At 45.5% G+C, this 26,378-nt stretch overlaps 1 protein-coding gene and 1 long non-coding RNA gene across 3 annotated transcripts in view; one reads left to right on the top strand and one right to left on the bottom strand.

Moving 5' to 3' along the window:
• LOC132380411 (tyrosine-protein kinase Fyn-like) overlaps nucleotides 1-7,178 on the bottom strand; it is a 300,099-nt gene extending 292,921 nt beyond the window's left edge. For both annotated transcript variants that reach the window (XM_059949171.1, XM_059949173.1), the window contains exon 1: nucleotides 6,601-7,178. The gene's annotated coding sequence lies outside the window, so the exon portion shown is untranslated. The remainder of the gene's footprint in view (nucleotides 1-6,600) is intronic.
• Nucleotides 6,061-14,774, top strand: LOC132380412 (uncharacterized). The gene is made up of 4 exons (XR_009507753.1): nucleotides 6,061-6,211; nucleotides 8,544-8,648; nucleotides 10,588-10,853; nucleotides 13,970-14,774. It is a non-coding gene; the product is annotated as an uncharacterized LOC132380412 (long non-coding RNA).
• The last annotated feature ends 11,604 nt before the right edge of the window (nucleotides 14,775-26,378 follow it).

The following is a 26,378-nucleotide window of genomic DNA, read 5'->3' as shown; positions in this document are numbered from 1 at the left end:
TGCCAAACGGGTGAAAAGGTAGAGGCCAAACTAAGAGTGGTCCACCGGTCCTCCAGGTTCAGGGGTTCAACTGATGGTTAACAATCCTGACGGGTAAAATAAAATCGTTACGGACACAGTAATGCAGAATCCTTCTATACCTGTATGCGTCTGTTTGGACAGACAGATGGAGGACCTTCATTGCTGCCCCAAATGCCAGTGGCGTAACGGGCAGTAAGAACGTAATATTTATTTACTTAAGGTTGTCCTAGGGGGTCTGGGATGGTGGGTTAGTGAGGAAAGCTCCCACTACCTATTGAATGCTCCCAATGGCGTACATCTCAAATAGCCTCTGACAACCAAGTCCAGCTCCTGACCGTCACGTGCGGCTGAGCTACTGAGCTCAGTGGGACCGCTTCTACTGACAGGAGAAGGGGAAAAGGTGGGTTACTGACACCTTAAAATCAGTCGCTTCGGGCAGATGGGGCTCATCAGCCGTCGTTGGCAGCTCACCTAGGAGAAGGAGAACTGATCTCAGACCTCTGCTGCCTTGCAGCTTCACCCACCCATGCAGAAGGCTTCAGGAGTTTACCCCAAGGGAAAAATTCAGAGCGAAGGCAGTCCCACTTTGAGCTCAACGCTGACTGGCAACTCCTGCGACGCCGCTGGTACCAAACTGCATCAGTCTCTGCCGTTTCTTTGGATTCATCAGCTGCGTGGAGAGGGGAGCCTGCTACGTGGACAACAGCTCGCTCTCCGTATCGCACTGCCCTGACTTGCGTAGCTGGACAGCTAGGCTGAAATGTCCATGGTCGACCCTGACCGACGGAGGCTTCAAAAACATGAATGTATTGGTTGATTAATTTATTTTTTAGTTTGAGATATGGCACCGTAACAGGCCCCTTCTGGCCCAGCGAACCAGTACCGCCCAATTATACCATGTGACCAATTAACCTACTAACCCAATCACAATCAAGAGTTTGCAGATGCCGGAAATCCAGAGCAACACACACAAAATGCTGGAGGAACTCAGCAGGCCAGGCAGCATCTGTGGAAAAGAGTAAGCAGTCGACAGTTCGGGCTGAGACCCTCCATCAGGACTCTACTAACCCGTACATGTCTGGAATGTAGGAGGTCCTGAGCAATCACGGCAAGAACGTACAAACACGTTACGGACAGCGGCGGGCATCGAACTGCATCACTGGTGATGTAATGGTGTTACGCTACCGTGCCGTCACCTGTGAAAGGTCTTACGCACAGTTATCCATCGCCTGATCTGTCATAACTCAACTCCAGATAATATTTTATGTTGATATATTTCATGTTTTGCACTTCATGGTGGCTCTCAGATCTCTCCACTCGATTCCCAGCTCGGATGAAAGGTCTCCGGCCCAAAGCAGGGGGTGTTTACTCTTCCCACAGACCAACTGTGTAATCCAAACGTTTCTGTTTGCTTCCATATCCCCTTTCTCTCCTCATATCACTTCATATACAGCTATCTCGAAAACATTTCTTTACCCCCCTGGTGTCCACTGCATCTTTTTCTGAGGTAAGAGACAGAAACCTGGTTCTGTATAATTGTCGAGAAACACCCTTGAGTTTGCCTTCTCAGACATCCACATCAACATTTCCAAATCTATCTTCTGTTCTTCCTACCAAAGTAGATGGCTTTACACTTATCCACATTATGTAACAGCTGCTACCTATCCGCTCACCCACTCATAGTCATAGAATATGGAAACATGTTTCCTACCCAACTAGTCCATGCCAGCCATTGAACCTCCAAAGCTGCTACCAACTGAACACATTTCACTCATTTCCCTCAGAATCTTCCCTTTCCCTGACCTCATTTGGATGACGGAATTGACGGCTTTGTGGCCAAGTTTGAGGACAATATGAAGATAGGTGGAGGGGCAGGTAGTTTGGAGGAATTAGAGAGGCTAAAGAAGGACTTAGGCAGATGAGGAGAATGGGCAAAGAAATGGCAGATGGAATACAGTGTTAGAAAGTGTGTCATCATGAACTTTGGTAGAAGAAATGAAAGGTTTTCTAAATGGAGAGAGAGTTCAAAAAATCTGAGGGGCAAGGGGACTTGGGAGTCCTGGTGCAGGATTCCCTAAAGGTTAATTTGCAGGTCAAGTTGGTGGAGAGGAAGGCAAATGCAATGTTGGCATTCGTTTCAAGAGGGCTCGAATATAAAAGCAAGGATGTAATGTTGAGGCTTTATAAGGCACTGGTGAGGACTCACTTGGAGTATTGTGAGCAGTTTTGGTCCCTTCTCTAAAAAGGATGTGCTGATTTTGGGAAAGGTTTTAAAGCAGGTTCACAAACATAGTACCAGGATTGAAAGACTTATCATTTGATGACTCTGGCCCTGAAGTCACTGGAATTCAGAAGAATGAGGGGTGACTCACTTATTGGATGTTGAAAGGGCTTGATAGAGTGAATGTGGAGAGGATCTTTCCAATAGTGGGGGAGTCTAGGACCAGAGGACACAGATAGAGTGGATGTGGAGAGGATGTTTCCTGTAGTGGGGGAGTCTAGGACCAGAGGACACAGATAGAGTGGATGTGGAGAGGATGTTTCCTGTAGTGGGGGAGTCTAGGACCAGAGGACACAGATAGAGTGGATGTGGAGAGGATGTTTCCTGTAGTGGGGGAGTCTAGGACCAGAGGACACAGATAGAGTGAATGTGGAGAGGATCTTTCCGATGGTGGGGGAGTCTAGGACCAGAGGACACAGATAGAGTGGATGTGGAGAGGATGTTTCCTGTAGTGGGGGAGTCTAGGACCAGAGGACACAGATAGAGTGGATGTGGAGAGGATGTTTCCTATAGTGGGGGAGTCTAGGACCAGAGGACACAGATAGAGTGGATGTGGAGAGGATGTTTCCTGTGGTGGGGGAGTCTAGGACCAGAGGACACAAATAGAGTGGATGTGGAGAGGATGTTTCCTATAGTAGGGGAGTCTAGGACCAGAGGACACAAATAGAGTGGATGTGGAGAGGATGTTTCCTATGGTGGGGGAGTCTAGGACCAGAGGGGACAGATAGAGTGGATGTGGAGAGGATGTTTCCTATGGTGGGGGAGTCTAGGACCAGAGGACACAGATAGAGTGGATGTGGAGAGGATGTTTCCTGTAGTGAGGGGTTCTAGGACCAGAGGACACGACAGAGTGGATGTGGAGAGGATGTTTCCTATAGTGGGGGAGTCTAGGACCAGAGGACACGACAGAGTGGATGTGGAGAGGATGTTTCCTATAGTGGGGGAGTCTAGGACCAGAGGACACAAATAGAGTGGATGTGGAGAGGATGTTTCCTATGGTGGGGGAGTCTAGGACCAGAGGACACAAATAGAGTGGATGTGGAGAGGATGTTTCCTATGGTGGGAGACTCTAAGACCAGAGGCACACCTCAGAATAGAGTGACGTCCATTTAGGATGGAGATGGGAAGGAGTTTCTTTAGCCAGAGAGTGGTGAATTCGTGGAATTCATTTGCACAGGCCGCTGTAAAGGCCAGGTCACTGGGGATATTTATGTCAGAAGCTAATTCCTTCTTTATTGGTCAAGAAGGGATACGGGGAGAAGGCAGGAGATTGGGGCTGAGAGGGAAAATGGATCAACCATGTTGAAATGACAGAGCAGACTCGATGGGCCAAATGGCCTAATTATTCTCCTATATTTTATGGTCTTATAGGAGGCTCGGTAACATAGTGGTCAGCACAATACTTCACAGTACCAGCGACCCAGGTTCAATTCCCACTGCTGCCTTTAAGGAGTTTGTACGTTCTCCCCATGACAGTGTGTTTCCTCCAGGTGCTCCACTTTCCTCCCACAATCCAAACACGTACGAGTTGGTAGGCTAATTGGTCACATGGGTGTAGAAGGGAATCCTGGGATGGTTGGTCCAGAAGAGCCTTGCTACCGTACTGCATCTCAAAAAAGTAATAACTATTATCTTGCTTAACTGCTGCCTTCACTCACATGGGTTTGTGTTGCATAAGATATGAACTCTGCTGTTTACTTTCCCTTGGATGAAGTGAGATGCATCACTACCTTCAGGAAGCAGGCGATGCGCCACGGCGGGTCGGACGCTAATTGCAGAGGAGGAGGGGTGGGAGTTAGGCTGATGCATTGTTTGATTCCAGTGAATTGCAGGAAGTGTCGGAGCATCCTGTCAGAAGTGAGATAATGCAAAACCAGAAATGTGTTAAAGCATCTGACAGCTTCAGGGCTGAGATGAAGTGAGGCAGAGTGCATAGTCAATGGGGCTTGGGATCTTTGGTGTCTGAGAGGCACAGTGTTCTGTTCCACAGTACCACAGCTACCACTCATGTGGCCCCCTGGGCGAGTTCACTCCTACAATAATCGAGGGTCTTCCTCACACAACTCAGCCCCCTCCCTCTCCAGCAGCGGGAGAACCCTGCACCGTGTTCTTTCAACGTCGGCAGGTGCTCAACCGACCTGCTCCTCCCGCAGAACAATTACCATTCTGAGAAACCGGGCGCAGTGGCCATCCCTCAGGAGGCACCAATTAATGGAGGGAGACATCGATAAAAGTCAGCTCCAGTACCGTTGTTCCCAAATCTGAAGGTGGTGAAAATCTTTGAAGAGCAAGACCCCAAATATGTATTTAATTATTGAGATAGAGTAGACCCTCCCAGCTCTCCGAGCCACATCACCCAGAATTCCCCTGATTTAACCCTAGCCTAGTTATGGGACAGTTCACAATGACCAATTAACCAGTCAGTCGTTGGACTGAGGGAGGAAACTGGAGCACTCATGGAAACCCATGTGTTCACCGGGACAACAAACAAACTCCTTACAGGCAGCGGTGGGAATTGAACCCGGGGCGCCGGTACCGTAAAGCGTTGTGCTAACCACTACACCACCGTGCCGTACAACATAAAACTGTAGGAGACTATGGAAGGTAGATAGTCATTTTCCCTCGATGGAATGGACAGCATAAACAAGAGGGAACGGGCTTCAACTGAGAGGAAGCAAGCTGGAGATTGCAGCCACGATATTTGAGTGATATTTGGACATGCAGTTAAATAGGCAAGGCGTTGATGGGTTTAATGGAGGTAAATAGCATAGGGCAGATGGGTGACAAGGTCCACAGGCCTGTTACTGTGCTTTCCAACTCTCTTCATCTTAACCTACTCTCATGAGCAGGTCTCATCATCCACAATTCTGAACAGACCTCCTGCCTTAAACTCCACCAAAAGATTTCCAGAAGGACAAGGAACATACATCTTGAAACATTCTTAAAGTCCTCTTTGAAATTGTTACATCACATCTTGTAGCTATAACACACGAGGCCATTGAGCCCATCAGGTCCATGCCAGCCCCATTTCCCTTCACCTCACTTCCTTTCAATGCTATGATATTTTCTACGTCTGTCAATTACTCTTGGATTTGCTGTGCAATGAGGTGAATAACAGTAGCCAACAAATGGGCCAGGATGTCTCTAGGATGTGGAGGAATCTCACGTGGTCACAGGGAGAGCATGCAAACTCCGCACAGAGAGCACTGGGATCTCAATTTCAAACCTGGATACTTGGCACCATCCCAGAAACAACTCAGCAGGAGAAGAGGGGCCCAGGATTACACTGAACTGGGAGGGGGCATCTAGAAATGCACCAAGGACATGAAATCTCTATGCCAGGGGCAAAGGAAAACAGGGAGGGGGAGCAGACCAACTCCCAGCTCCCTGGCATATTGTGTCCCTGCCCACCAAACTGGAATGGAAGCAAGACAACCTGAGTCCAGGGATCTTCCCAGAGCTGCAGAGGACAGAGTGACGTCTAAGGATTCCGGAGAAGCAAGTTCGATCCCCACATCAGACCCCACCCCTGTGGAGGTTTCTCGTCCTCCCTGTGACCAGGCGGGATACCTATCGCATCCCTAAGCAAGTGCTGTTGGTATAATTCGGTGGGTTAGACAGGCGGCGGGACTAATCCAGGATTCCCAACCTGGGGGCAACGGACCCCTCGGATAACGGCAGGGGTCCGTGGCATAACAATGGTTGGGAACGCCTGGAATACATGGTGCGACCAGTATCCTCCTCTCACGGCAGAGCAGGCCGTTTGGTGGGATCCTGCCGTGCAAAGCCAGGTGTTGTGGACCTGCCATCGATGCCGCACAAACTCCGCAATCGATGCGATCCGCGGCGTGAGAGCTGAAAACTCGCGATGAGGCGGGGGCTCGCCACCTTCGCGGCGCAACCCCCACGGTACGGGAACTGAGAGACGGGTCACGCACCACCCCCGGGGGCAGCGGGTTCTGCTTTTAAATCACCCGCGGGTAACGGAGGGCCAGGTGGACGTGGGCGCCCATTCCGTCCACCCACTGGGACCGGGTACCGACCGCGTCCCTTCACCCTCCCGGGGACTCCGTCTCCCTGCCCACCAGCCACCTGCTCGAAGCCGGCCACACCGGGAGAGCGTCGGGTTCCCTCAAGCGCCCAGGCACCGGGCGCCCATTCCCTCCGCAGCCCGTGTCCGTTCCTCCCGCCGCCCGGCGAGGGGATGAGGCCGGCTCCCACAGCCTCGGCCTGCCGGCGCACCCGACCCCGGCTCGGTTCATACCCCAGACCCGGCGCCCAGCCGGCCCCTCGCTTACCTGCGGGTGGACGGGCGGCGCCGGCAGCTCCCCGGGCACCGAGCGGCGGCGGTACCTCCTCTTCGCACTCAGTCGCAGCCCCGGAGCTTCACGCACCGCCTTTGCTCGTCGCCGAAAGCGAACCAGAAATCATCCCGGGACAATATCCACCCACGCCGCGGCAGCGGGTATCCCCGAGCGGGGCGAACCTCCCTCCGCCCGGCCGAACCCTGATCTCCGAACCGTCAGACCCAGACCCGAGGCGGCTGGAAACCGCCTCCGATTGCCCGGAGCTCGGCTGCTCTCCGGGAAGACGGCCGATCAGAGAGACCGGGATAAGGTATAAGTGGTCCGATAATGTCAGTGTCGGGGGAAGGAAACGCAATCGCACAGGAAATGAAAATGGTCACGAAAGACTACAGCAGAAGTTGGGGCTGACCCTGGAAGCAAGAAGCAAGACTTCCAGCTTACTGTTTACGGCTGTGAGCTGCTGTTAATTGAGGGTCCCAGCCGGGCGGGGAGAGACTTCCTGCGACAATTTCTTTGCGGGGAAAACTCACTCCAGTTGACCCCATTCCCCACTGCCCAGCCACTCACTCCCCGTGGCACCTGTCTGACACTGAAACGCCGGGGGGATGTAGCCGGCATTGTGTGCCGTGTTGGTCGCCTACTCACAGGAAAGATGTAAATAAGGTGGAAAGAAAGAGTACAGAGAAAATTCACAAGGGTCTTGCCGGGTCTGGAAGACCCGAGTGATTTGTCATCTATATCAACGATCTGGATGATCGTGTCTCAATTGACTGCAGATGCTGGAAATCCAAAGCAACACACAAAATGCTGGAGGAACTCACCAGGGCAGGCAGCATCTGTGGAAAAGAGTGAACAGTCGGGCGGAGGGAGTTCTGAAGTAGCTCAGCCCAAAGCGTCAGCTGTTTACTCTTTTCCATTGATGCAGCCTTGTCTGTTGAGTTCCTCTAACATTTTGGATGATATTGTGGGTAAGTGAATCAGTGAGTTTGCATGTGACACTGAGATTAGGGGTGCAGCGGACCGCAAGGAAGAGGATCGTGGCTTTCAGCGCGATCCGGGCCAGATGAAAAATGGTAGATGTAATTCAATGCAGACAAACGTGAGGTATTGCACTTCGATAGGACCGACCAGTGTAGGTCTTACACAGTGAACGGTAGAGCACCGGGGAGAGGTGCCGGGTAGAACCGGCACCGGGTAGAACCGGCACCGGGTAGAACAAAGGGATCCGGGAATACGGTCCACAATTCATTGGAAGTGGCGTCACAGGTTGATAGGGTTGGAAAGAAAGCTTTTGGTACATTGGCCTTCATGAATCAATACATTGCACACAGGAGGTGGGATGTTATGTTGAAGTTGTATAAGATATTGGTGAGGCCTAATTTGGAATATTGTTTGCCGTCTTGGTCAGCTACCTACAGGAAAAATGTAAATAAAATTGAAAGACTACAGAGAAAATTTACATGTCGCCAGAACTGGATGACCTGAGTTATAAAGAAAGATTGAATAGGTTAGGACTTTATTCCTTGGAATGTAGAAGATTGAGTGGAGATTTGATAAAAATATACAAAATTATGAGGGGTATAGATAGGGTAAATGCAAGCAGGCTTTTTCCACTGAGGTTGGGTGGAAGCTGAAAAGTTTAAAGGAAACATGAGGGGAAACTTCATCACACAGAGGGTGGTGAGAGTGTGGAACGAGATACCAACACAAGTGGTGCATGAGAGCTCAATTTCAGCAGTTTGGATCGGTACATAGATGGTAGGGGTATGGAGGCTTATGGTCTCGGTGCAGGTCAGTGGTTGTAGGCAGTTTAAATGGTTTGGCTTGTTTCTGTGCGAGACTTCTCAATGACTCTGTGATCTCCCATCCTCCCACCACAACCCCAGGAAGGGCTTCAACCCATATAAGGGTCTTCTCTTTGTCCCCTTCCACAGATACTGCCTGACCCATTGAGTTCCTGCAGCATCTTGGCTGTTTCTCCAGATTTCCAGCAGGTGTGCTTTTTGATGTCTCCACAATCAAGGATCCCTCCTACCCTGGTAATTCACTCTTCTAGTCCACCCTAGTCAGGCAGAATGGGAGGAGAAAGAACTAAGTTCAAGTTGAAGTTTAATACCACCAGCATATGTCATGAAATTTGCTGTTTGTGATAGCTGTACATCGCAATACATAACAATAAAAACTGTAAATTTCAGTATTACTTAAAGTAAATAATTAGTGCAAAAAGAGAAGGAAAAAAGTGAGGTAGTGTTCATGGGTTCAATGTCCATTCAGAAATCGATGGTGGAGAGGAAGAAGCTGTTCCTGAATTGTTGAGTGTGTACCTTTCTCCTGATAGTAGCAATGAGAAGAGGGCATGACCTGTGTGATGGGGGTCCTTAATGATGGACGCTGCCTTTTTGAGGCATCGCTCCTTGAAGACGTCTTGGATACTACAGAGGTTAGTGCCCATGATGGAGCTGACTGAGTTTACAACTTTCTATAGCTTATTTCAATCCTGTGCAGTAGCCACACCCCATACCAGACGGTGATGCAGCCAGTCAGAATGCTCTCCGTGGTACATCTGTAGAAATTTGTGAATCTCTTTGGTGACATACCAAATCTCCTTAAACTCCTAATGAAGTATAGCTGCTGATGTGCCTTCTTTGTAGCTGCATCAATATGTTGAGCCCAGGGTAGATCCTCAGAAGGATAGAAGTATACATTAATCAGAACACCAAACATAAGCCTGGAGGAACATTTCATTAATTGTTTTAGCTTGGCAAATCCATTGGCTGCATTACAGTCTGATATGGGAACATCAACTCCTTTGAATGGAACATCCCACAAATAGTGGATTCAGCCCAGTACATCACAGGTAAAGCCCTCCCCACACATCTACATGAAACACTGTCACAGGAAAGCAGCATCCATCATCAGGAACCCCCATCACCCAGGTCAAGCTCTCTTCCCACTGCTGCCATCAGGTAGAAGGTACAAGTGCCTCAGGACGCACATCACCAGGTTCAAGAACAAGTACCATCCCTCAACCATCTGGCCCTTGAACAAAAGGGGATAGCTACATTCACTTACCATTAATTGAGATGCTTCCACAGCCAATGATCTGTTTAAGGGCTTATATCTCATTATCCCATGTTCTAGTTATTTATTGTTATTTATTTATATTTGCATTTGCGCAGTTTGTTGTCTTCTGCACTCTGGTTGATCTCTCAATACTCCTGTTATCGATTTGCTGAGTATGCCCACAGGAAAATGAATTTTAGGGTTGTAACTGGGGACAAATATATACTCTAATAATAAAATGTACTTTGTACTTTACTGTATACAGTACTGGATTCATGGAATGAGGATCTCAAGAGCTGAAGGTGATGTCATATATGTACTCTGATAATACATTTTACTTTGAACTTTAAATGTAACCCTAAAACTTGGCTCTACTTGGACAATTTTGGATGTAATGAAGACAGCTGTAATGTAGATTGAAATTTGGCAAGATTAAACAGCTCTCTGTGAAAATAGGAAGCTTGACCATTTGTAAAATGAAATAGTGGATACAGCACAGTCCATCACAGGAGAAGCCCTCACACCATTGGGTACATCTGGAAGGAGTACTGCTGCAAGTGTGGTGGATATTCAGTGTCCTGGGCCAGGGGGCCCTGATTTTTGCCAAGCTCAGCTTTCTAAATATAGCAGCTGACACTTGTAAAGATCAAAGTGTTGTTTTTGAATAAGTTTATGTAAATGTATTAATTAAAGTATATATATGTCACCATATATGACCCTGAGATTTGTTCTCCTGCAGGCATACTCAGTGAATCTGAGAACCATAATAGAAACAATGAAACCAGACCCAACAGGACTGAGAAACAACCAAACTGCAAAAGTCAACACATTGATTAGTTTTGAGAGGATGGTGGTATTGAATGCCAAGCTATAGTCAATAATGAGCATCCTGATGTGTGCATCTTTGCTGTCCAGATGTTCCAGGGTTGAGTTTGGAGCTAATGAGTGATATCTGCTGTGGACCTGTTGTGCCGTAAGCAAATTGGAGCAGATCCAAGTCGCTTGTCAAGCAGGAATTGATGTGTTTCATCACCAGCATCTCAAAACACTTCATCACCGTGGATGTAAGTGCTACTGGATGACAGTCATTGAAGCAGGTCACCATGTTCTTCTTGGGTCAAAATCAGGAAACTCAGTGGAACCATGACCCCTCAGGAGCAGCTTAATCCCAGGCTAAAATGGTGAGCAAGTTTCACATTCACTACCTTGAAATAAAATTCCTGCAAATACCACACTGATTATTTAAACACAGGCAGCCTTCAGATGGCAGGGTGGAGGTGTAAGGCCACAGCTGTGGCAGACAAGTCTTTGGGTATACTTTACGCGAGACAATAGGTTCTTTGGGCGACAGGATGGAGACGTGTCTCCACCAAAGGAGGTGTAAGGCGCTCCTTCCCTTCGCTAGCCTGCAGGTCACCCTCGGGCAAGGTGTGGCACCTACTTAGTCCCCTCCTGCCCCCCCCCCCCCCCCGCACCGATCAGGGTCACGTGAAACCATGGGAGCAGGTGGTGGATGGTCGTGTGAGCAGCTGGTGCACATCACAAGTCCTGGTTATGTGACCACTGACACCAGGCAGACAATCTCTGAAGAGTATTGATAACGGCTGGGGTCACCCGTCTTGAAAAGACACTGCCCAGAAGGAGACAATGGCAAACCACTTCCGTAGAACAAGTTGCTGAGAACAATCGTGGTCATGGAAAGATCACGATCGCCTGCGTCATACGACACGGCACGTAATGAACGAATGAGGTTTACGATGTAAACTAAAATACACATGCTGGCTGCTTCGCTGGAGGAACGGTAACTAAAATGCAATCGAAATCATAAAGCAGGGGATTAATGACCATGGTGTTATTTGAATTGAAGTTGTAGTTGCAAATCATTTTATTTTAATTAATAACATCAAAAATACCCCAACGATTGTCTACAGCGAGCCACCGACGCCGTCTCTCACTGTGCTACAGAATGCCAGAGTTTTGTAGTAGCAAGTGGATACAAGGAAATAAATACTCGTTATGGAAAAAAAAAATTCTACGCACGTTTATATTCATATAGGGAATGTCTTACTAAGCCCCAGAGACTGAAGAAAAAGTAATTGACTCGCTGTATAATGTCCGATCCAAGGGTCAGATGTTAATGAGCGTAAAGAGGTGGCGAGGAGCTGAGGGGGAGGATAGGGTTGCGCCCATTGCTGCTGGGAGCACAGTCACTAATGGAGAGAGCATCTGCAGATTCACTCGTGTTGAGATTCAGATTAATTTATTTCTCACCCGTACATCGAAGCATCCAGTGAAACGGTCCGTTTGCAACACGTCGCAGGGATGTGATGGGAAGTTTTCACCGCGCGCACTTTAACTTAGCCACAGTGCTCGGCAGAACAATACAGAGCACAACAAGCTAAACCAGCCCTACCCCTTCCCTCCCACACCGAGAGGATGCAGCCAAGTTCAAATTCAGTTTATTGCCGTTCAGCCTCCGGACCAAAGTGCACAACACAACAGAAAAGCGCGCACACAAGAGGTAAAATTACCACAAATAAATTAACAAATAATGAGGTGCATTTATGACACAAGGTAAAAAGCAAACAGTATAACGTCACTGGCGCTTCGTGACCCCTGGGTGGTGGCCGGGAGTTCAGTAGTCGAACAGCCTGCGGGAAGAAGCTGTTTTTCAGTCGAACAGTTCTTGTCCTCATGTACCTCCTCTCTGATGATGGGGGGGGGGGGGTCAAAGAGATTGCTGGCTGGATGGGTGGGATCATTGACAATGCTATGGGCCCTGCACAGGCAGCGCTCCTGATAACTATCTCTGATGAGTGGAAGAGAGACCCCGATGATCTTCTCAGCAGGAACTCGTGGTCAGATGCCCTGCAATTCCTGTACCAGAGGGCGCGATGCGGCAGGTCAGGACACTCTCGATGGGGCCCCTGCAAAATGAGGGGAGGTGGAACATCTCTCACCTCAGTCTCCTCTGGAAGTGAACCAGAGGGGTTGTGTTGAGGGACAAGGTGAGATCGTCCGTTATGTTAACTCCCAGAAACTTGGATGCTCCTAACTCTCTTCTCGGAGGAGCCATGTGTATGTGCAGTGAGGAGTGCTCAGCCTGCACCTTCCTAAACTCCACATTTGTTTCTTAGGTCTTGTCCACGTTGGGGCTTCTGTTGTTGTTCTTGCGCCGTTCTATCCTGCGCTCTATCTCCCCTCCGTGCGCCGTCTTGTCGATGAGGCCACGCACCGCCGTGACATCCGCAGACTTGATGATTCAGTTTCATCTGAATCCAGCAGCAATGGGTGCTGGGTGCGGTCCTGGGGAAGCGCCAGGGCTCAGTGAACTGACTGAGCTGTGTGTCGGACATGGAGCTCTGGAGCCCCACACGGGACTGCATTGGCTCCCTCCCTTCCAACCAGTCTGTTGTCACCAGCACAATCTTCTACGCAGTGGTGCCAAGGGTGGCAACACGGGTGATGCCAGCAGGCTCAATAAACTGGCTCTGTTATAGGAGTCACACTGGAGGCTGTGGTAGAACAAAGGACCCGACGGAAAATCCTGGCAATTCGGGACAGTGTTGGATTTACAAGTTTCTCATCTATTGTTACATTAATCGTGGTTTATTGATGGATGGTGAGCTGTTGTATGCACGTGGCAGAGTGGAGATGCCTCTCTATCTGTAAGGTTCACCATTCACCAGCTAAAAAAAAATCCTCTTCATCTCGGTTCTAAATGGATGTCCCTCTATTCTCAAGCTGAGCTCTCTGGTCCTACCTAGACTCAAAGTTCAAAGTACACTGTCACTTCTGAGTTTCATAAAATGTACAATGTATATATACATATTACAACACTAGAACACTAGAACACTACAGCACAGTACGGGCCCTTCAGCCCTCGATGTTGTGCCGACCCATATAATCCTTTAAAAAAAGTACTAAGCCCACACTACCCCATAACCCTCTATTTTTCTTTCATCCATGTGCCTGTCCAAGAGGCTCTTAAATACCCCTAATGTTTTAGCCTCCACCACCATCCCTGGCAAGTCTTTCCAGGCACCCACAACCCTCTGTAAAAAAAACTTACCCTTAAACTTCCCTCCCTTAACTTTGTACATATGCCCTCTGGTGTTTGCTATTGGTGCCCTGGGAAACAGGTACTGACTATCCACCCTATCTATGTCTCTCATAATCTTGTAGACCTCTAACCAGTCCTCTCTCATCCTTCTACGCTCCAAAGAGAAAAATCCCAGCTCTGCTAACCTTGCTTCATAAGACTTGTACTCCAACCTTGACATTTGTCTCTTTACAGGCAGCCACGAAACCAGAAACCCGAAGAACCCAATGTGCAGTGTAAAACAAACACAAATCGTGCAAAAGGTAAAAGTAAGCAGATCGTATTTGGAATGAAAGTGAGCCCTCAGACAGAAAGCACAGAGCGGCCGGAGCAGGCCCAAAGCCTCAGCCTCAGTTCAGCACATAGCAGAGCCGACGACACAAAAATAGCTAGCTGATTACTTGTAGCTGATTCTATATTTTTCTAGAAGTTTTTCTGCAGCCTCTGAACCCCGTTATTTCATGGGTTATTTCTTCTCACTGGGATGTTCTGTTATCTGTCGAGATTGAGCAAGTTTTTCATGCAAAATAACCGCAACTTCCTTGTCCTTTGGCTTATCTTTCTTTCTTTGCCATTTGTTCTGGTAATGCGTAATAAGTTGTTGTTCCTTTCCACGGCTTGCGGCACATTGGGTGGTAACCTTGCTAATTCTTTAACATTTATCTGTTTTTATGAGGCTGAGTTGCTAGCTGGACACTCAACCCAACATGGATGGAAATCATGCAAGGAGTTGGCTGGATTCAAACCAGAGACCACTTGCCCTGAAATCCATTGAGGATGCCACTACTCCACCAGTTGGCATAACACTTAATGAGTGGCTGTAGCCAACAAGCTTTGTGCTTTTTTCTTGACTTCCAAAAAACAGCTGGATGGCCAGACCATCAGATACAACAGATACTAATATTCAAAGTGCAAAATATTCTTCAACTCATGTTCTTGTTATTTATTGCTTGCTTGTTTATTATTATTATTATTAATAATAATATTATTATTATTTGTTCTTTTTGTATTCACATAGTTTGTTGTCTTTTGACACTGGTTGAACATCAAAGTTGGTGTGGTCTTTCATTGATTCTATTATGGTCATTATTCTGTTAGAGGTTTATTGAGTATTCCTGCATGAAAATAAATCTCAGGGTTGTATCTATACTTTGATAATAAAATTTACTTTGAACTTTGAAAATATCCCATTTCTCCATTTGAGCTTCAGTACAGATTGTACTCTTGAGGGTTTTGCTTCATTTCATTGTGCTTTGATTGATCTCCAATGTTTCTTCAAGATTCAAGACTCTCAGAATTGAGACTCATTTATTAGTACATTTATTATCAAAGAATGTAAAAACAAGACACCTTGAGATGTGTTTGCTAACAGGAAAGAAAGCAAGAAACGTGAAAGGGCTGAATTAAAAAAGGAAAAGCCAACACCCAACAGGCCAATGTTTGAACTGTTCAAGCCCAGGGAGACGTTTATACTTCATCATAAAATCAAGGTCTGTTGATAATAGTTCAAATGCCTAAAGGCAGGGCAGACTCTGCAAGTCTTGTTCCTATGATTGAGTTGGGTAGCGGTTTCTGCAGAGAACGACCGGTGATACTGTGAGCAGCTTTAGGCCCTTATCTAAGAAAGAATGCACTGGCATTGGAGAAGGTCCAGAAGAGGTTCAAGAGAATGATCCTGGGAATGAAAGGGTTAACATGTGAGGCGAGGTGGCTCTGCATCTGTACCTGTTGGAGTCTGGAAAAATATGAGGGGATCTCATTGAAACCTACCAAATATTGAAAGGCCTAGACAGAGCGGATGTGGAGAGGATGTTTCCTGTAATGGGGCAGACTTGGACCGGGGGTACAGCCTCAAAATAGGAGGAACTCTTTAGCCAGAGGGTGGTGAATCTGTGGAATTCATTGCCACCAACACCTGTGGAGAGCAATAATAGGGTATTTTTAAAGCTTAGGTTGATCGGTTCTGGATCAGTAAGGGTGTCAAAGATTACAGGGAGAAAGCAGGAGAATAATAAATCAGCCATGATGGAATGGCAGAGCAGACTCGATGGGCCAAGTAGCCTCGTACTGCTCCGATGTTTTATGGTCTTATGATCTTCTAAAAGCATTGAATGTACAGGCTTGCTTACAATTTAATTTGAATGGACAGCTCTTTCACGTATGGTGAATATAGAATTTATTGTCAAATTATAATTTCCATCCAGTGTGTTTCTTTGTACATTTTGTCAGCATGTACAAAATTTCTGAGTGGCAGGGTGGAGATACGTCTCCATCAAAGGAGGTGTAAGACACTCCATCCCTCCTTGAGCCTGCAGGTCGCCCTTGGGCAAGGTGTAGTGCCTGCTTGGGTCATGTGAAGTCATGGGAACCAGTGGCGGATGATCGTATGAGCAGCTGGTGCACGTCACAAGTCCTGGTTATATGACCACTGACGCCAGGCAGACAATCTCTGAAGAGTATTAATAATGGCTGGGGTCACCCATCTCGTAAAGACACTGCCCAGAAGATGGCAATGACAAAACACTAGAAAAATTTGCTAAGAGCAATCATATTCATGGAAAGAGCATGATTATCCATGTCACACGACATGGCAAATAATGATGATGTCACATGACATAGCACATGATGATGTCACACGACTTGGCACATGATGATGATGATGCACAAAATTTCAGCTGACATTGCACAGTTTATTCCTGCTTTTTCTCTCTCTCTCTCTGTGCGAGAAACAAAATTAGTTTTGCAAATGTTAAGATTTTCAGGAGGAGATATACTTAAAGAAGTGTATGACAGGAACTGGCAAAAACAAATTTTTCCAAAAACATACTGCATGCGCAGAAAACAGATTTGAAGATCAAACATAGGACAGAAATCGTTCGTTCAAAGGAGGCATTACCTATTAGTGTTTCTGGAACCCTTAACCTAATTGCTGTAATCTCTTTGTGACAGCAGACCCATCAATGTCAGTAAGAGACCCTTTGGCCCTTCCTGACCATGCTAAGCAAGGTGCCCACCTGAGCAAGTCCCATTTGCCCATTTTGGATCTGCATCCCTCAATACCCTTTCTACCCATGGACCTATCCATGTGGTTGGTTTGAGTTCTCCAAATCTGGCAATTTACTTGCAAACGTTTCATCACCATACGAGGGGACATCATTAGTGTGCTATTGATTGTGATGTGTCCTCAGAATGCTTGGCCTTTCTATAATTACCAATGAGCTGATTGAACATCACTTTGGAAACTCAATTGTGACATGGGGAGGAAATCTCATTGCTGATTGGTTGCATGGCAAAATTGAATGCATGAAGTGTAGTCGCAGGAAAGCGGCATCAATCATCAGGGACTCCCACCTCCTCCACTCCCCACTGCCCAGGCCAAGCTCTCTTCTTGCTTCTGCCATCAGGAAGAAGGTCCAGGATCCTCATGACCCTCACCACCAAGTTCAGGAACAATAATTACCCCTCAGCTATTGAACCAAAGGGGACAACTTCACTTGTCCTCACTTGCCCCCTCATTGAGATGTTCCCACAACCCATGGATTTGCTTTCAAGGGCCCTTCATCTCATGTTCTCAGTTCCGGTGGATGGGCCTCGCTTCCGCTTGCCCCAACTCTGCCTCACCTTTGCTTGCCTCTCCATGGTTTGCAGTGATCGTTTACCAGAAAAAGTGTGATTATTAAAGTATTTAGTTGTATTCTTTGTTTTGTTTGCCACTGATAAGTAGTCGCTAGGCTTCACCAGCACCATCTAAAAACAGAAGATGGGCACCATGGTTGGCATTGACCAGATGGGCTGAATGGCCTGTTTCTGTACTATACATCTCTCTACTGTTCTCTATCTACATGAACCCCTGGCAATTAGAAATAGTTCTGTTCCTAGCTGTTCTGAAGAATCTCCAAATCACTGACTGTTTGGTCTCTACATAGATGCTATGCAATTTCCATCTGTCTGTGTAGCCAGCCAGCTAACTCACTTACTGTATCCATCACCTGCACCGACCCTCTCAGCCCAGCTTCAGTGGCATCAGATTCAAACAATACTCCAACTTTCTACAGGTGCCCAGTAGAGAGTGTCCTAGATGGTTGCTTATGGCCCGGTACGGAAACACCAATGCCCAGGAATGGAAAAAACCTACAGAAAGAGGTAGTTACAGCCCAGTCCATCACAGGCAAAGTCCTCTCCACCATGGAGCACATTTACAGAGACCTGTCAGAAAAAAATGGCATCCATCATCAAGGACCCCCACCATCTCTTCTTGCTGCTACCTTTGGGAATGAAGTACAAGTGCCTTAAGATCCACACCATCGGGTTCAAGGAACTGGCGTTGATAACTTCACACACCTCAACTCTGAACAGACTCTATGATCTACAGGCTCGTTTCCAAGGGCTCTTTACATCTCATGTTCTCGGTTCTTTTTACTTGCAGAGATTGTCCTCTTTTGCACATTGGTTGATTGTCCGAGCAACACACACAAAATGCTGGAGGAACTCAGCAAGCCAGGCAGCATCTGTGGAAAAAAATATAGTTGACGTACTTTGCTGCTGTCTGGCCTGTTGAGTTCCTCCCTCATTTTGTGTGTGTTGCTCTGGATTTCCAGCATTTGCAGATTTTCTCTTGTTGTTGGTTGATTGTCTGTCTTTGTGTAGCTTTTCATAAATTCTGTCGTATTTCTTTATTTTCCTGTAAATGCCCGCAAGAAAATGAATCTGAAGGTAGTAGATGGTGACATAATAAATGTACTTTGACTTTGACAGTGGACAAGCACAGTTGTCTGTTCAAGTATGAGTTGAGAATTCGAATGTACTTTCCCGTGCCCCTAAGTAACGCATCCGATGGTGTCACGGTGTCAGCTGATGAATGACTGAAGTCAGGTGCAGAGGAAGGACAGACTCTCATGTAGAGGTGGAAACAAGAGTTTATTTATACTCAAGAATTCCAGCAGAACATCGGTGGCTCAACTGAGCAACACCGTGAGACGTACCATTCTCAAAACTAGGACCCTGCAATTAGCACCAATTGGGCATCCACTTAAATAATAAAAGTAACACAGAATCCCTAAGCATCACAATAAACTTGATGTTTAAACAGAGGGCACCAGGAGACCACATTACAAAGAGCAAGTTGCTCAAGAAAAAAGCAAGGAATTCTATACACTTATAGTATAATGATTATCAACTCTCATTAAACAACAATTAACCAACTCAGGTGCTCAAAAAACCTTGGAGTCCAACGCTCTCTGAGCCCCCCCCCCCCACACCCCCTGCACAGGTTCAGAGAGCTCAGTACACATGGGGGATAAACATGGGCACTGACCTAATTCCCCACAGTCGTTTTTGTGAAGTCCTTTGCAAATGATATTTAATTCAGTAAGAACTGATAGCAAGGGTGAAGATGTGTAAAGCTTTCAATTGCCTCTTGCACTTGGTAACGGATACTGTGCTGACAATTTTTTGTGTGTTCCTGTATTATCCGCTCGGGGTTAGGTTCTGCCTTTGGTCTCTCCCTATCACTGATCTTTCTTCTTCCTCCTCCACCCTTTCAGAAAGCATGGAGACAATTCATCACAAGCCTTCCCTTTCCCACCATCATGGTCTCATGACAAAGCTTCACTGCCCATTGTAAAAAAAATTCACAGTTGTCTAAACATAACCTCTTAAGAGAAGGGCTGAGAGAGGTGTTTTTGATGTTGTTAACTGGAAACTATGCGGAGGAGAGATATCAATAGACAACGATTTCCCGAAGTGCTTCTTTCTCAGAATTTTTTTTCTTTATTTATAATAGACCACTTGAAGCTGAACACATATAATTTCAGACTACTTGTATCATGTAGGAATTGGAGAAACAAGAAATTAACTTTCATTGAATACAATGTGTTTAATTGCATAATGGCGCTGACGCTTTGCGGTAGTTCATCTGAGCTAAAAATGTTTTGTTGATGATTTTCATTTGTACTCAGTGTCTGAGGCTTCTCACTAAGTGTCCAACAATAATCAGCCAGCATTGATGGATTCCAGTTGCCTTGATATCGTTTCTTCATAACTGCAATGTCCTGGTGAAACCTTTCATCGTGCTCGTCACTGACAGCACCCAGATTTGCAAGGAAGAAGTCTAAATGGGAACGCAGAAAATGAATCTTTAGTGACATGTTGCACTTCATGGTTTTGTATGCTTGAAGCATGTTGTCAACCAACTGCACCTAGTTTGGTGCTCTGTGGTTACCAAGAAAATTTTCAACAACTTTCTTGAATGTCTTTCATGCGATTTTCTCCAGTCCCATTAGAAGTTCTTTGGATTGCTTGTCATTAAAGACCTATTGGTAGACCAACAAAAGTGCCTTCTTTAATCTTGACATCAGTTTTTCTGACTTGAATTATGAATTGAAATAACACATATAGGCAATTTCAAACAGTTGTGTGTGATGGGGAAATTTCATGATGATTTTCAAGATCAGCAGCCCAAAATCCATAAGATACATCGTAAAGTATTCAGGAAGCAAAATCTTTGTTGTCCAATGGTTTCATCGCCGTCAGCTTGATGTGCTCGTGGCCTGTAAAGTTTTAATACACAGGCAATAAATATTCACTACTTTGAACAATGTGTCAGCACTTGAGAGAAGTTTAATAGCAAATATGTTCACTTGCTTCGAGAAATGAGGTGGCTTGGAACCACACCAGAGTACGGGAAGCTTTCTAAATGATTGTTAATGCAGTATTGTACTGCCCTCTGTTGGGTGCTTTATTCTGCCTGAAATATTTCTGCTTGGGACAGAAAACAGTATGCACGGCAACTATGAGACCCATGAGCTTCTGCCAAACTAATCAAACCACTTATTAAAAGTCTAAATAAACTAATCCCTTCTGCCTTCTTAATGTCCATTTCCTCCTTTTTCCACATATTCATCTTACTATCTTGTTATGTTTCATAACTCCAAAAGTAATCAAAAGAAAAAGAAACAGGGTGCCCAGTGATAAACGTGTGTACGTTTGTTTTAATTTAGCGAGGCGTGCACATATGATATGGTGCCATAATAATGTATGCCACTCACGTACTTTTACATATAACTCGTAACGAATTATGTAAACGACAAAGAATGCTTAATCAAACAATATATTAATGAAATATACTACACAGCGTATCTAAGAACCTCTTGATTGCCTCTGTAATATCTGCCTCCACCACTACATTCCAGTCACCCACCACTCCCAGTGTAAAAAAATTTGTCCCTCACATCTCCTTTCAATTTACCCCATGTCAACTTAAATGCATGCACCTTAGTATTAGCTATTTCAATCCTGAAAAAAAAGATACTGATTGTCTATCTACATCTCTCATAATCTTATAAACCTATCAGGTCCCCTCTCCACCTTGGCTGTGTCAGAGAAACAATCAACACTTGTCCAACCTCTCCGATAGGACATGCCCTCCAATCCAGTCTGCATCCTGTGAATCTCCACAATATGTTACGGTGTCACGCAGGGCAGATAGTGAGGACAAGAGTCCTATTCAGAATCAGGTTTAATATCACTTATATATCACTACACACACTGATATAAATTTAGTAGTGCAAAAATAAGAATTTTTTAAAAAGTAGTGACTTAGTTCAGGGGCTCAATGTCCACTCAGAAATCGGATGGCAGAGGGGAAGAAATTGTTCCTGAATCATTGAGTGTGTGCCTTCAGGTTCCTGTGCCACCTCCCTGATGGTAACAGTGAGAAGAGGACATGGGGGTCACCCAGGAAAAAGCTGCTTTCAGTTACCGTTCACAGTACCAGACCTACCCTGGTTGGTCCTACTGAAGTACAACAGCTCACACTTGTCTGCATTAAATTCCATCGGCCATTTTCCAGCTGGTCTAGATCCCACTGCAAGCCCTGATAGTCTTCCTCGCTGTCCACTACACCCCCAAACTTGGTGTCATCAACTGCTACTCTTTGGCTTCTTCCGTAAAGCCAATGTCTAATCCAGATTACTACCTCATCTCGAATGCTGAGCTAATGACCCTTCTTGACCAAGCTCCCTTGCAGGACCTTGTCAAACGCCTTGCTGAAATCCATGTAGACAACATCCACTGTCTTGCCTTTATCAACCTTCCTGATAACTTCCTCAGAAAACTCTATAAGATTGGTTACTACCCACAAAGCCATGGTGACTATCGCTAATCAGTCCCTGTCTATTCAAATTCTCGTATGACCAGCGGCTTAGAATACTTCCCAATAACTTTCCCACTACTAATGTCAGGCTCCCCAGCCTATAGATTCCTGGCTTATGCTTAAAGTGTTCCTCGAACGACAGAATAACATGAGCTATCGTCCAGTCCTCTGACCCCCTCATCCATGGCTATGGCTGCTTTAAATATCAATTTCTGCACTAGCCTCCAATAACACCATAAGACATGGGAGCAGAATCAGGCCATTCAGCCCATCGAGTCCATTCGCCATTTCATCATGGCTGATACAGGATCCCTTTCAACCCCATGTACCTGACTTCTCACCATATCCCTCGATGCCCCAACCAATCAGATATCTATCAACTTCTGCCTTAAATACACCCACAGACTTGACCTCCACTGCAGTCTATGTCAGACCATTCCACAGATTCAACACTCTTTGGCTAAAAAAAATCCTCTTTACCTCTGTTCTAAAAGGTTGCCGCTTAATTTTGAGGCTGTGCCCTCTAGTTCTGGATACCCCCACCAGAGGAAACATCCTCTCCACATCCACCTTATCTAGGCCTTTCAACATTCAGTAGATTTCAATGAGATCCTCTCACATTCTTCTAATTTCTAGTGAGTGCAGGTCCAAAGCTGCAAAACTCTCCTCATATGTTAACCCCTTCATCCTGGAATTATCCTCATGAACCTCCTCTGGACTGCCTCCAATGTCAACACATCCTTTCTGAGACAAGGGGCCCAAAACTGTTAACAATTCCCCAAGTGCGGCCTGACTAGCACCTTATAAAGCTTCAGCATTATCTCTTCATTTTTATATTCTATTCTCCTTGAAATAGATCCCAACATTGCATTGCCTTCTTTACCACAGACTCAACCTGTAAATGAACCTCCAATATGATGGGGGATGGACGCTACTTTCCTACGATATAGATGTGCTCAATGGTAGGGAGGGTTTACTCATGATCATCTAGGCTGAATCAACTACTTTCTGTACACAGAAAGTTTATACATATAAAATGCCATTGTACCTCAGTACACATGTCTGTAATAAACCAATTTATCGAGAAAGAGAGAGGACTTTAATTGGTATTAAGAGATTAGATTAGTTGGCCATTTGTTGACAAAATTAATTGGTTTAGCACAGCATTGCGGGCCGAAGGGCCTGTTACAGCACAGAGTCAGAAACATCTGCGGGGGAGTTTAGCTCAGCTAACCCCATCATGGGAACTAGCCTCACGTCCTCCCCCAGCAACCAGACATCTTCAAAAGGCATTGCCTCAGAAAGGTGTCACCCATCATTAAGGATTTCAGCTGTAGCTATCAAAAATGGGAATATTTGATGATTTCTATCAGAGTTGCTCACGTGAGTCGCCGTCTCACTGGCACCCCCAGAAGTAGTGACTCAATACTTTCTCTTTTGGCACTAATGATTTAATTTAACTTTTTAAATATATAACCATATAACCATATAACAATCACAGCACGGAAACAGGCCATCTCGGCCCTCCTAGTCCGTGCCGAACCCTTAATCTCACCTAGTCCCACCTACCCGCACTCAGCCCATAACCCTCCACTCCTTTCCTGTCCATATACCTATCCAATTTTACCTTAAATGACACAACTGAACTGGCCTCTACTACTTCTACAGGAAGCTCATTCCACACAGCTATCACTCTCTGAGTAAAGAAATACCCCCTCGTGTTTCCCTTAAACTTCTGCCCCCTAACTCTCAAATCATGTCCGCTTGTTTGAATCTCCCCTACTCTCAATGGAAACAGCCTATTCACGTCAACTCTATCTATCCCTCTCAAAATTTTAAATACCTCGATCAAATCCCCCCTCAACCTTCTACGCTCCAATGAATAGAGACCTAACTTGTTCAACCTTTCTCTGTAACTTAAGTGCTGAAACCCAGGTAACATCCTAGTAAATCGTCTCTGCACTCTCTCTAATTTATTGATATCTTTCCTATAATTCAGTGACCAGAACTGCACACAATATTCCAAATTTGGCCTTACCAGTGCCTTGTACAATTTTAACATTGCATCCCAACTTCTGTACTCAATGCTTTGATTTATAAAGGCCAGTGTTCCAAAAGCCTTCTTCACCACCCTATCTACATGATACTCCACCTTCAGGGAACTATGCACTGTTATTCCTAGATCTCTCTGTTCCTCTGCATTCCTCAATGCCCTACCATTTACCCTGTATGTTCTATTTGGATTATTCCTGCCAAAATGTAGAACCTCACACTTCTCAGCATTAAACTCCATCTGCCAACGTTCAGCCCATTCTTCTAACTGGCATAAATCTCCCTGCAAGCTTTGAAAACCCACCTCATTATCCACAACACCTTCTACCTTAGTATCATCAGCATACTTACTAATCCAATTTACCACCCCATCATCCAGATCATTTATGTATATTACAAACAACATTGGGCCCAAAACAGATCCCTGAGGCACCCCGCTAGTCACCGGCCTCCATCCCGATAAACAATTATCCACCACTACTCTCTGGCATCTCCCATCTAGCCACTGTTGAATCCATTTTATTACTCCAGCATTAATACCTAACGACTGAACCTTCTTAACAAACCTTCCATGTGGAACTTTGTCAAAGGCTTTGCTGAAGTCCATATAGACTACATCCACTGCCTTACCCTCGTCAACATTCCTCGTAACTTCTTCAAAAAATTCAATAAGGTTTGTCAAACATGACCTTCCACGCACAAATCCATGCTGGCTACTCCTAATCAGATCCTGTCTCTCCAGATAATTATTAATACTATCTCTAAGAATACTTTCCATTAATTTACCCACCACTGATGTCAAACTGACAGGTCTATAATTGCTAGGCTTACTTCTAGAACCCTTTTTAAACAATGGAACCACATGAGCAATACGCCAATCCTCCGGCACAATCCCCATTTCTAATGACATCTTAAAGATCTCCGTCAGAGCTCCTGCTATTTCTACACAAACTTCCCTCAAGGTCCTGGGGAATATCCTGTCAGGACCCAGAGATTTATCCACTTTTAAATTTCTTAAAAGCGCCAGTACTTCCACCTCTTTAATTGTCATAGGTTCCATAACTTCCTTACTTGTTTCCCACACCTTACTCAATTCAATATCCTTCTCCTTAGTGAATACCGAAGAGAAGAAATTGTTCAAAATCTCTCCCATCTCCCTCGGCTCCACACATAGCTGACCACTCTGATTCTCTAAGGGGCCAATTTTATCCCTCACTATCCTCTTGCTTTTAATATAACTGTAGAAACCTTTCGGATTTACTTTCACCTTATTTGCCAAACCAACCTTGTATCTTCTTTTAGCTTTTCTAATCTCTTTCTTAAGATTCCTTTTACATTCTTTATATTCCTCGAACAATTCCTTTACTCCATGCTGCCTATATCTATTGTAGACATCCCTCTTTTTCCGAACCAAATTTCTAATATCCCTTGAAAACCATGGTGCTTTCAAACCTTTAACCTTTCCTTTCAACCTACAGGAACATAAAGATTCTGTACCCTCATAATTTCACCCTTAAATGACCTCCATTTCTCTATTACATCCTTCCCATAAAACAACTTGACCCAATCCACTCTCTCTAAATCCCTTCGCATCTCCTCAAAGTTAGCCTTTCTCTAATCAAAAATCTCAACTCTAGGTCCTGTCCTGTCCTTCTCACTTATACTTTATACTTCTAACTTATACTTTATATATACACACACACACACACACTATATAATTTACGGTTTCTATAATAATCCATAAGCAACAAATTTCATAACATATACTGGTGATATTAAACCAGAGCAACATACACAAAATGCGGGAGGAACTCAGCAGGCCAGGCAGCATCTAGGACAAGAGTACAGTCAATGGGCCGAAATGTCGACTGCACTGTTTTCCTAGACGCTGTCCAGCCTGCTGAGTTCCTCCCACATTTTGTGTGTGTTGCTCGGATTTCCAGCATCTGCAGATTTTCTCTTGTTTGTGATCGGATACTAAACCTGATCCTGATTCTGATTAAGGACCCGCACCACTCAGGGCATGCTTCCTCGTCATTGCCACCATCAGTTGGAGGTACAGGTGTACGAAGGCACAATCTCAAAGTTTCAGGAACACCTCCTTTCCCACCGCCATCAGATTTCTGAACAGACAAGGAACCTGTGAACACCACCTCACTACTCCTGCTTGTATGAAAATTAATCTCAGAGTTGTGTATGTACTTTGATGATAAATTTATTTTGAACTTTGTTGTATTACTTACATTTTTATGGATTTTAGTAAGGTGTGTGACAAAATCCCTCATGGGAGTCTCACCCAGAAGAGTAAGATGTCTGAAAGCCATTTGGATTCAGGATGGGCCTGAGAGTAGATCAGCACAATACTGTGGACTGAAGGGCTTCTTCCTGTGTGTACTGTTC

The sequence above is a fragment of the Hypanus sabinus genome, chromosome 24, assembly GCF_030144855.1.
Source record: "Hypanus sabinus isolate sHypSab1 chromosome 24, sHypSab1.hap1, whole genome shotgun sequence".
Taxonomy (NCBI): Eukaryota; Metazoa; Chordata; class Chondrichthyes; order Myliobatiformes; family Dasyatidae; genus Hypanus; species Hypanus sabinus.
Note: the sequence above shows the minus strand (reverse complement) of the source record. Positions and strands in the feature narration are given on the sequence as shown.